Consider the following 13,240-nt stretch of genomic DNA (forward strand, 5'->3'; position numbering starts at 1 on the left):
CTAGGTAGAGTTCATTGAGGTCATCAGTTAAGAACTATTCTTATTCTTTGTTCTTCACACTTCACTTTTATAATTAAGGTCTACAATGTTTTCAATGTTTTTGGCAAGTATACGGTACTTATAGTGACCTCTGTAAACAAATATTTTGATCTTCTTTGCCTTTGTTTACATTTTTTCTCCTTTTATGAACTGTTAGATCTCTGAAACTTAGATGGGAGGCAATGTAAAACAGAGGATAAAATCCTGGTTTTGTGGCTGCATCTGGCTTTGAATGCTGGCTTTGAATCTGTCTGAACTGGAGCAAGTTGCTAAAAAAATTCTGAGCATTTTCCTCATTTGTTGAATGTGGTTTTTAGTAATTACTCCGTAGTATTTTTGTAAAGATTACATAGGACAATGTATTGAAAATGTTAACAAAAAGTCTAGGATATAATAATAAATCAATAAATGGTAACTATCATTAACATTCTATTAAACTGTAATTTGCTCTCTTTTTTTTATTTTTTCAAAGATTTTATTTATTTATTTGAGAGAGAGTATGCACAAGTTGGAGGGGTGGGCAGAGGGAGAGGGAGAAAGAGAGTCCCCACTCAGCAGGGATCCTGAAGTGGGGCTCTATTCCAGAATCCTGAGACCATGATCTGAGCCAAAGGCAGACACCCAACTCACTAAGCCACCCAGGGATTCCAAGTATCTCTCTTTCTTAGATCCTTTCCTGTAATCTCTATATATATTTTCTTCCATTTTTGAATCAGGAATAAATGTTATTAACGCTCTACTACATTTATGATCACATGATTCATGTGACTTTGAAAAGATCAGGGCTAAGTGTAATGCCCAGGATAATCCACAGGATATCTCTCTATATGCAAACTAATCCACATGTAGGTATGGGCAGTCAGCCATTGCCAAAGATACTTTTGTCCTTTGGAGATGTATTCACTATTGATTTATATATAGTCCAGCTTTCCTTGGATTGATATGTGATTCTGTAACAGATGGGTTGGGTATATATCATTGTAAAAATTAACTATATTATCCTTAATTTGTGAAATATTTTAACAAATTACTATTTTTAGAGACTATTAAAATGTTTCTTATGATTCATTTGCACAAATCACACTCTCATTTATTACAAGCAAATAGGAATACATATGAATGGTCATTTTACTGCAATCCCTATGGTCTTGCCATTTGCAATGGATTCTGTTTATTCCTGACTATGGACAAATGTCTTCTTTATTCCAACAAATTATAGTATAAGGACTATTTGATAAAGCATTCTCCATTCTGCTGTGTAAAATTGCATAGACATATTTTTATACATTTTGATTTGTTAAATCCCCTATCAGAAGGTTTCAAGCCATACTGTTAGATTATGATGTAATTTATGTCAGTACTTAGAATCTCAATAATGACTCTATTGACAAGTAGTGCACTCTGGGACTTTGGAATTTGGGAAACGAGATGGGAAACCCATTCCAATTGCACCATAAAAAATAATCGTAACTTTTATAAATGTATAAAATAATTAGTTGAAGTGAATTCAGATGAGTCTAATTTAAATAATATAAATGTAATTAAGTAATAGTGATTCCAAATTTTACTCCATTGTAGTACCTTTTCAAGACTTTACAACTTGCAAAATTCTGTTCTTAATGGAGAAAAATAGAAAAATAACCATTTTTAAGAGGGGATATAATATATTTTTGGTCTCAAAATAGAAAAAAAGTTGATTCTTTTGTTCATAATTCTAGTTCTTGTAGAGACTCTTAGGAAAAAGGAAAAGTAAATTTGTGTTGAAATTAATTTTGTAGACCTTTTTCAATAATAATATACATTCTTATTTCAATTTTAAATGCAATTCAATTCTTCGGTTCTAAAATACAGGAGGATGTAATAAAGATTAGTAATTATGCTTTAAAGGGGAAAATTGCCTTGAAGATGTTAATTTTAAACTTTACATGGTTTTCTTTTTGATCTTATTTTTATCATGTCATTTGCAATCATATCATCAAATTCTTATTTTCTTCTTTAAAATTAAAAAAAAATGAACAGTACTGCAGACTCAAATTTGAAACCTGATTGCTTTTTATATTTTAGTTTACTAATCATCTCTTTTTTCTTTTAATTTAAAATTAGGTTAAATCTATTTAATAAATAGTTTATAATTATGTCTAAACTTGTTCATAGCATTACGAGGCAAGAAATCCATTGCTATGGCTTAGTGATATTGATACTGATATTATAATTTAATAAAACAGTGTACACTATATGGCTGAGGGAGAGAGAGATTTTCTTTTTCTTTAAGAAGAAGCTATTCTATTCCATCAAGGCTAATTTTGGTTGAGATACAGCTTGTCAAGACTTTTAAGAAAATGTACTAGAGAACATGAAATCACAGTGTATTTAAAAGGAGGCCAAAAAGTATGCATATAAGTTTTATTGATTTAAAATTGTATTAGCTGCAATTTTAAAAATCATTTACTTATCTTAGTTAAATAGATTTTAATTTTGAATTTAATTCATTGAGCTACTTAAAAATGTATTAAAGAGTACTGTTGGAGGTCTTTGGGTTATGGGTGAAATATGGCTTACAATAATTGATATTTGTCAAAAATGGACTCCCTTAAATTTGTAAGGTTAAGAAGTGAGTCGAGTTCACTGTTGCAGTCCTACTCACATAAAGAGCTGGGCATATCTAGGTTTTACCATAAAGATATTTTGAAGAAAACAATAAATGAATGAAAAAATAAATAAATGCTAATACAAATACATTCAGAAAAATATTGGTAGTAAAGGTGACCTTGAATTTTCTGAGGACAGTCTCTCACTCTCTCTTTCTATACACACATACACACACACACACACACAGTTTTTAAAGGATTAAGAATCACTTTTACGAGTTCTAGTCCAAATATGTGACATAAGGGGTGCCTCGTTGGCCTTGGGTGGGCGTCTGACTCTTGATTTCAGCTCATCTTCTCCAGGGTTTGGGACTGAACTCCCTGTGGGGCTCCGTGCTCCTCAGGGAATCTGGTTGCGATTCTCTTTCTCTCTCCCTCTGCTCCTCTACCCGCTTATTCTCTCTCTCTCTCTCTTTTTCAAATAAATAAACAAAATCTTTAAAAAAAAAAAAAAGAAAGAAAAAGAAAGGTGACATAAGAGGCCCCTGGACTCATTTTTCTCCAATAGGCACACCAAATCTATAGCTACACAAGAGCAGTTCCTCTGTACACATAGGTGAATGAGAAAATAGCCACATGAAAACAGGTAATAAAAGCAGAAATTCACTCCCACCATACAGTGGCACCCCTGGCACAGTGACATACTAGTGGGAAAAAACTCACAACTCAGCTTCTCCTAGAGGCAAGGACAAGTTGAACCCCACATCTAGCATCCAGAAAGTTAAGACTTTTACCTGATTGTTGAGCCCCCGAAACACCTAGCTCTGCCAGCTGACAGGGCTCGCATGCAGGAGACCCACAAGATCACAATTAGAAAACATAGAAATAATACTTAACGGGCTTGTGAGGACTTGCTGTGGCTCTCCCCAAAGGGCTCTGTATACAGGAAGTAGACAGAAACACCCTTCTCACAGTCTTTCCTTCAAAGACTCCTATATGCACTTTAAAGGCTTCTACCTAAGGGTCAGGCTTTTAACATAGCACACATCCAGGAGCTGGCGGTAATTCTCCCTGGAAGCCAAGGAGGATGGTGTGTGTCATCACCACATTTTCCCTTTACTTCAGTGGTGTCTCCTGGGAAGGAGCTTCTGCGCATGTCTAATGCCTGCAATTTTGCAGCTGCTGCCCTGTGGGCACAATAATTGATTACCTGGCTCTGGTGCCTAGTGGAGCTTGTGTTCAGAGGTCCCATAGCTCTATAGCAACAACAAAAACCAGTTCTTAAGGAGTTACCCTCCCAAGGCACAGTACAGAGGGTACAGGTAGAAAGGCCCATTGTTCAGCCTTTCCTTTAAAAGACCAACTGAATACTTTAAAAGCTGTTGCTTGAAGGTCCAGCTTCCAAACAGCCTGCATGTATGTGCTGACCGAGATCTTCCCCTTTGGGAATTGACAGGTCTTGGCACTCTCTCAACTATTAAAAATCATTACAAATAAAATAGGCTGCTTGGACAACCACAAAGGTGTGAGAGACAATCAAGAGCTTGGGAGGGGTTGAATGAGAAGATTTATCTCTTACATAAGACCACTCCATCAAGACATGGCAATGTGGCTGGTTTATCTAATATGAAGAAACCAACACAGAGAGTCAAGGAAAATAAAGAAACAGAATATGTCAAACAAAGGAACAAGATAAAACTCCAGAACAACTTTGATGAAAAGAAAAAAAAAAAAAAAAAAGGTAAGTGATTTACAGGATAAAGAGTTCAAAATAATGGTCATAAAGATCCTCACTAAAATCAGAAGAAAACTGCATAAACAAAATGAGAGCTTCAACAAAGAGACAGGAAAAAAAAAAAAATACCAAACAGAAATTAGAGAACTGAAGAATATAAGAACTGCACTAAAAATTTCAATAAAGGGGGTTCAACAGCATACTAAAATAAGCATGAGGAACAGCAAACTCAAAGATAGGCAGTAGAATTCATCCAATCAGGGGCGCCTGGGTGGCTCAGTGGTTTAAGCCGCTGCCTTCGGCTCAGGTCATGATCTCGGGGTCCTGGGATCGAGTCCCACATCGGGCTCTCTGCTCAGTGGGGAGCCTGCTTCCTCCTCTCTCTCTCTGCCTACTTGTGATCTCTCTCTCTGTCAAATAAACAAAAAATCTTTAAAAAAAAAAACAAAAAACAAAAAAACAAATGGTGTTGGGAAATCAGAAAACCACATGCAAAAGAATGAAATCAGACCACTATCTTATACCATGCAGGAAAAATCAACTCAAATGGTTAGACTTGAACACAGATCTGAAATCATACAACTCCTAAAAGAAAACAAATGGCATAAGCTGCCTGACATCAGTCTTAGCAATGATGTTTTTGTATCTGACACCAAAATAAAAAAGGAACAAAACAAAAATTAAAAGTAAGACTATACCAAACTATAAGGTTTCTGCACAGTAAAGGACACTATCAACCAAATGAAAAGGCAACTACTGAATGGAAGAAAATATTTGCATATCATGTATCTGATAAGTAGTAAATATCCAAAATATATAAAGAGCTCATATAACTCAATAGCAACAACAGAACAAATAACAACAACACACATACAAAACACAAAAACAACTCAATTAAAAAATGGGCAGAGGAACTGAATAGACATTTTTCCAAAGAATAGATACAAATGAATGATCAACAGGGACATGAAAATGTGCACAGTATTACTCATCATCATTAGGGGAATGAAAATGAAAACCAAAATATTCACCTCACACCGATTAGAATGGCTATCATCAAAAAGACAAGAGGTAACAAGTGTTTGAAAAGGTTTGGAGAAAAGGAAACCCTTGTGTACTGTTGTTGGGAATGTACACTAGTGCAGCCACAGTGGGAAAACAGTATGGAGGTTTGTTGAAAAAATGTATGTATGTATGTATGTACGTATTTAAAAGATTTTGTTTATTTATTTGAGAGAGAGACAGTGAGAGAGAGCAGGAGATGGTCAGAGGGAGAAGCAGACTCCCTGTGGAGCTGGGAACCTGATGTGGTACTTGATCCAGGGACTCTGGGATCATGACCTGAGCTGAAGGCAGTCGCTTAACCAGTTGAGCCACCCTGGTGCCCAGTTTGTCAAAAAAAAATTTAAAATAGAAATACCATATGATCCATCCATTCCCTTCTGGGTATATATCAGAAAGGAGCAAAATCACTATCTCAAAGTGATCTGCACATCTATGTTCATTGCAACATTATTTCAACAGAAATAATGAAAACAACCTAAGTATCCTTTGAAGGATAAGTAAAATGTGATGAATATAAAGAAAATATATATTTTATTATATTTACTAAATAAAATATATTTTATTATATTTATTTTACTTATTTTATTTATATTTATAGGTGTATTAATATGAAATAATATATCAATATATAAAGTACATATTTATAATTATACAGCTAATTATGTTATATATTATATATATAGATGAATATTATTCAGCCATATGGAAGAAGGAAATGCTGCCATTTGTGAAAGGATGGATGGACTTTGAGTGAGATAATTCTGACAAAGAGGAACAACTACTGTATGATCTTACTTACATGTGGAATTTTATAAAATCAAAGTCATAGAAACAGAGAACACATTGTTGGTTGCCAGAATTGGGAGTTGGTGTGTGAGGGAAATTGATAAAAGTGGTCAAAAAGTACAAACTTTGAGTTATAAAATAAATAAATTAAATAAATAATAAAATAAAAATAAATAAATAAAAATAAATAAAATAAATAAATTCTTGTGATGTAAGTATAGCATAGTGAATATAGTTAATAATACTATATTCTGTATTTGCAAGTTGCTATGGGAAAATCTTTAAAAAAGATTATAACTATTTCAGATGATGGATGTTTACTAAAATTATTGTGGTAATCATTTCACAATATATGTGTATATCAAATCATTATATTTTAAACTTTACATTAATACACTGCTATTGTCAATTATATCTCAATAAAAATGAGAAAAAAAGAGTAAGTTTTGTTTCTGATTGTTATTGACACAAAATATTCTCAAAAAAATTAAATGATTGAGGTTGAAGGGAAAAAAATGTGTGGGAATATAACAAGGTCAGACTTAATATTAACTCACAGGAATTTACACCATGACATCATGTATACTTGTCCATTTCTCTAAGCGTCCTTACAGCCAGTGCAGTGAGAGAAACTGTTACCTGATTCACAGTTTCTTTACAGAAAACTGTCTTTCAGGGGAAGCTAAACTTTTCCAGAAACTTACACCCAAGAGAATTTTTTTTCCATAAGTTCTTAAATAGAATTCTCTGATCTGAAGCATGTTCTGTTCAGATAGAATGTTTTGTGGTGGTATTTCTCATGGTAAATAGAACATAGGCAACATGACAAACATAATTTACTTGAAATTTGGTCCAGATGCATTATGAATTATTCTTCTATCTTTGATAAATTAAATTTCCAGAGCCGCAGTTTTCATGTGTTCTGCAGATTCCAAGAGAGCCTCATGTCTTAGAAGCTTCCTTCAGAGAGATAAGACATGGGGCTAATTGAAGTGGAAGTAATACAGGCAAAAAACAGCTCAGATCTGTATAAAATTTAAGAAATGCTTTTACTTCAATAAAAAAATTGGAAAATCACTAGTCTATATAGAAATGTTAGACTTTTGCAGAATCATTCTGCATTTTTTGCAAAACTTAAGTTCCTTTATATATAAAGGAGTATATATATATATATATATATATATATATATATATAAATATAAAGGAGTATAAATACTCCTTTATATATCAGGAGTGGAAAGTTTAAAACTTTTGTCTATGATAAGATCAGATGGGCTACAGTGCTCATTAAGAAGAGATACGTGGGGTGCCTGGGTGGCTCAGTGGGTTAAGCCTCTGCTTTCAGCCCAGGTCATGATCCCAGGGTTGTAGGATCGAGCCCCACATCGGGCTCTCCGCTCAGCGGGGAACCTGCTTCCTCCTCTCTCTCTGCCTGCCTCTCTGCCTACTTGTGATCTCTCTCTGTCAAATAAATAAAGATTTAAAAAAAAAAAAAGAATAGAGCTATGTGTTTGTCAATTAGTTTGATTGTATACAGAGTGATTATCCTCATAGAAAATCAATATCCCTAACTGAAATACATTCCAAATTGGTGGGATGACATTTTTTATAACTGCATTCATCTACTGAAACCAAAAAATGCATAAATAGAACCTATAAATTTTAAAGAAGGGAATCCAGGGCCAATCATTTATTAATATTTGATAAACAAAAGCTACTTTGTAGACTGAGAAATTGAGCGAACAATAGTAAGCTTTTGAAGTATTTGCGGGTTTTTTTTTAAGATTTTATTTATTTATTTGAGAGAAAGAGAGACAGAGCGAGAGAGAGCACAAGTGGGGAGGTGAGGGAGAAGCAGGCTCCCCCTGACCAGGGAGCCTGACATGGGGCTAGATCCAGGAACCTGGGATCATGACCTCAGCCCAAGACAGATGCTTAACCAACTGAGCCATGCATGTGCTCCTGAAGTATTCGTTAAATGAAGTGTTCTTTTGAACTGAAACTGCAGATAAAAATGTCTGTGTGACTGGAAGAGATTATGCTGAGTGAAATAAGTCAAGCAGAGAGAGTCAATTATCATATGGTTTCACTTATTTGTGGAGCATAACAAATAGCATGGAGGACAAGGGGCGTTAGAGAGGAGTAGGGAATTTGGGTAAATTGGAAGGGGAGGTGAACCATGAGAGACTATGGACTCTGAAAAACAGTCTGAGGGGTTTGAAGTGGTGGGGGGGTGGGAGGTTGGGGTACCAGGTGGTGGGTATTATAGAGGGCACGGCTTGCATGGAGCACTGGGTATGGTGAAAAAATAATGAATAATGTTTTTCTGAAAATAAATAAATTGGAAAAAAAAATGTCTGTGTGAAAGACAAAAGAATACATAGATAATGGGAATGCCTGGCTGGCTCAGTTGGTAGAGCATGTGACTCTTGATTTTGGATCATGAGTCTGAACCCCACATTGGGCATAGAGTTTAATTTAAAAAAAGTAATCAGTCTGCCATAGTGGCATATTAAAAAATAATAATAATAAAAGACTATATAGGTAACAAGAAAGAAGCTAGATGTTTAAATAGTAAAGGTTTATAAAATATAAATATGTTTTTATTTATATGTGTATGTATACATAGCATAAATATGCATAGATATGTACAGAAAACATATCATTTTAAATGTAGTGTATATTCCCAAATTTTGAAAACATACCGAAGGTAATAAAAATAATCTACAGATTCCACCAATGAGAGGTATTTACTCTTACCTGCTATTAAAATCCTGTCTTTCTTGTGTGTATACTAATTTTATAGAATTGAGATTTTCTTTTTAACACTATTTTAAAAACAAAGATTTTATTTGACAGTAAATATTTATGAACATAATTTTAATGGCTATGTAATATATATTTCATAACTATAAAGTAATTTATTGAATAATTCCCTTGTTTGTGGACTTAAGCTTCTTCCATCTTTAAACATTTATAAAAATGCTATTTACAGACTTTTTTTTTTGTTGGTATTTGCAGGCATTTTTATATGCCTGATTGTTTTCTTGAAATGCATTCAGAAAGCAAAAATAGTGGAATAAAAATCATAATTATTTATTAGTCACTCATAGATATAATTCAGGTATTCCTGGGAAACTATAGGCCTTTATAAGACACCTGCTATGCATCAGGATACCCATCTCACTGTATGTTCACCAGCATTGAATGTTACTAATGTTACTTTGCAAAAAAAAAGGAGGGGGAACCATTTGCATCTCTATGCTTACAACTAAGATTGAACATACTTTTCTTTTTAAGATTTTATTTATTTATTTGACAGACAGGATCACAAGTAGGCATAGAGGCAGGCAGAGAGAGACAGAGGGGAAAGCACACTCGCTGCCGAGCAGAGAGCCCAATGCGGGACTCGATCCCAGGACCCTGAGTTCCCACATAACCTGAGCCGAAGGCAGAGGCTTTAACCTAGGGGCCACCCAGGTGCCCCCTAAGATTGAACATACTTTTAAATTATATTATTCAGTTCTATGTTTTATGAACTGCATATTCATTTGCCCATTTATGTACTTGAGTCTTCATGTTTATCTCATAAGTTTCTGTTTGTTTTAGATAGTAATCTTGAAATGAATGGAAAATTAATTTTTAAAAGGATTGGGAAAATATTTTATAGATGCCACTTTGAATTAGGTTTAAAAGAAATAATAGTCATAAAGTTTCCATTACATCAAGACAGATTGTGACTTTTACAACTTCTACATTTTTTTGATCTAATACTTGGATAAATGAATATTTTGATCTGTCCCTCTACACTTTTCAATTTCAATAACAAAATTCTAAAAGTTAGAGGGTAATAAATACATTTAACATGATCACAGTTTTGTGGAATGTACTAAACTCTGCATAATATTTGTACTCGAAGTTTTAAAAATTTGTTAGTGCCGATTTTCTGTAGTTGTCTCTCACTTCAAGAAATACTCTTGGACGAGGGTATTAAGGAGGTACGTATTGCATGAGACACTGGGTGTTACTTGCAAACAATGAATCATGGAACACTACATCAAAAACTAGTGATGTACTGTATGGTGACTAACATAACATAATAGTAATTTAAAAAAAGGAAATACTCTTGGAATGAAATGCGCCATGAATCATGGCTTTCGCTAGATGAGGTTTGATTTATTCAGTTATAATATTTGGCTAATAGAATAAAGCATAATTAAAAGGCATAATTAAGGTGTTGTCTATACCAGAAAATCTGTATCTACAAAATAAAATATTTGTGCCATTAAGTTGGCACGAATACACAAATGTTCTTTTTTCCAAGGTAAAGTCAGTGATTACAAACATGTATCTTCAAACAAATCATGTGCATGAGGAGTAAGTGTGGATACAGTGAATGAAAAAGTATATATGATTAGATAAACAACTGATTTTTTGTCATTGAAAATCCAATTCATTATCATATATGAAAATGTATTTAAAAAGTAGTACAATGTAGTAGCTAAGGTTATGGTTCAAAGTTAAGTTCCTCCAGGAAGTAACTCTGGAGGTTTAAACAAATTATTTATTTAACTTCTATTGGCCTCAGTTTCTCAGGGTCAATAATCCACTCAGAATTGTTGCTTTATACCCCTATACAGGAATTATGCAAGTAGATGAGTTTATTCTCTGCAAATGAGACCAGAGTAAAAAAATCAAACAGATTTTTTTTTTTTTTAGTGTTCTGTAAATGAAAGAATATTGAAATGTGCTGAAAAAGGTATAATTAGAATAAGCAAGTTCTTTAGAAGGAGGATTCTTTATTTTAAATATTTTATTTATTTATTTGACAGAGAGATACAAGTAGGCAGAGAGGCAGGTAGAAAGAGGGGGAAGCAGGCTCCCTGTTGAGCAGAGAGCCTGATTCAGGGATAGATGCCATAACCCCGAGATCATGACCTGAGCCGAAGACAGAGGCTTAATCCACTGAGCCACCCAGGCACCCCTAGAAGGAGCATTCTCGTTATGTCATGTATGAATTTAATTAATTTTGCCAAGATGAAAATAGACTCATTATCTTTGCTAGAATTTTGTAAATTATTTTGTTTCATATATGAAATATAAGTGTGAATGTGTCAGTATATGTATATATGCTTTCAGGTAGATGGCAGTGGGAAATATTTTGCCTTTTATTTCTTAGTTTATTAAAATTCCTTGTATTGTTGTATACTCTTTGAGACCAGAACTTTTTTTTTTTTTTTCCAGACCAGAACAGAGTTGCCTAATGTGTCCATTAGACCTAGCTAAGGACCACAGAGTTATGTTAACAACAGGCCTATATTGATTAATAAAGAAAATTCAAAGCATAAACAAGAGGTCTTACCTGTCAGCAGCATTTTCAGAGCTAGAAATGGTGAGTTCTATCACTTTGCTATCATCAGTTAATAGTACTTCATAAAACATGGTAATTGGTGGAAAGAAGTGGGTCATATTACTTTATACTCTGAGCATTTGCAACTTTTAGAGCATCTTTCTAGAACTAGTGCTAGCTGTAGCATTACTTTGAAGCTTCAACTTGCGCTGATCTTGTCCAGCCCACTTTAATTAGTTTCAAGTAAAAGCGATCCTTTGAAAAAATAGCTTCGGAGAGAAAAGGATTAATTATAACAGCAATTCAAAAGCTGCTGCCTTAGAATCAGTGAATCTCTTTGTCTTGATTATTTTAACAAGGCTGTCTTCATTTACATAACTTTCCTCTTCCTGCGTCAGTCCAATTACCTTATTTTCTTGTTTTATGACTCTGCTAATAGGTATATCATTTATAATTTATGAAATGAGCTCCCCTATTCAATTTTATTTGTTTTTGTATTCATCTCCCTTTTCCTTAAATGCCACTTGGAAATCAGGTATTTTTAATGGAATTGTTGCTTTCCTATCAATATGACACATTTGAATTCTCACTCAATAAAAGCTGAGGCCACTGAGACCTTTGTATTAGTGCTGCCATTTTTAAAAATTGATTTGATTTTGACTTGTTTTAAAAATTGATAGCAGCACTGGATTTGAGCCTATAGTCTTGTATTTGTAATTTCATGTTAACCTGGGGCAGGGGGCAGAGCTGAAAAGTTAATGGCCTGATGAATTTATACTACGTTGGCAAAAGAAAAGATATTCTAATTTCCAAGACCAGACTAGCTCTGTGTGGTGTAGATAAACCAGCTCCTAGCTTCACACTCACAGATCAATCACACTGTAGGCTGCCTGAGACGGATTGAGATAATAATAATAGAATAAATGAGTAGCCAGAGTGAGTTCAGTGAACTTTATATGAAAGGATGTAAGAATGGATTTCCTGGAGTGAGTCCATCCCATGTCACCAGGACAAGAACCGGACCCAGGAATGTATTATGATAACTATAAAGTGTCTTCTTAGGAGGAACTGTGCATACGTGCCGGGGAATGGAACTCCATGATTAACCACATACAGTGCCATGCCCACTGGCATTTTCTTTCCTAAAACTCCTGCATTTAAAGAAATCACTCTCTATTTGATGACTACCCATAGCAAAGACTCAAAAATGTGTTTTTCAATAAATATATTTAATTTGCACCGTAACGTTCTCCAAAGTCAAAATTATTGGTGTTCTTTCCCATTTTTTAAACACTTGGTTTGGCATTATGCACCCTAAGGAAAGTTTATCCCTGAGCTAAGAAACTGGAGATGAGTGTAATAAAAATGTTTTCCTTTTTTTTCAAATTCTACATTACTGAATAAAACATACATAAATTATATTTTCACAAAAGAGCCTCCCAATTAAGCTGATGGTAGGGCATAAGAAAATGCAGATTGTGCAAGGCACTAGGAGCTCAAAACTGCTGTTTTTCTCAATAGCTGTTTTCAAAAAGCTTTTGTGATCAATACATCTGTAGATCAGAATTAAAAAAAATAAGAGTTACATGGAGTTTAATCATTTATATAACAATTAAGTAAAACATGTATTAATGATTCACTGTAAAAAACTTTTCTTGTTCCAAGTTTTATGAAAAA

Source organism: Neovison vison, chromosome 3 (assembly GCF_020171115.1).
Source record: "Neovison vison isolate M4711 chromosome 3, ASM_NN_V1, whole genome shotgun sequence".
Classification (NCBI taxonomy): Eukaryota; Metazoa; Chordata; class Mammalia; order Carnivora; family Mustelidae; genus Neogale; species Neogale vison.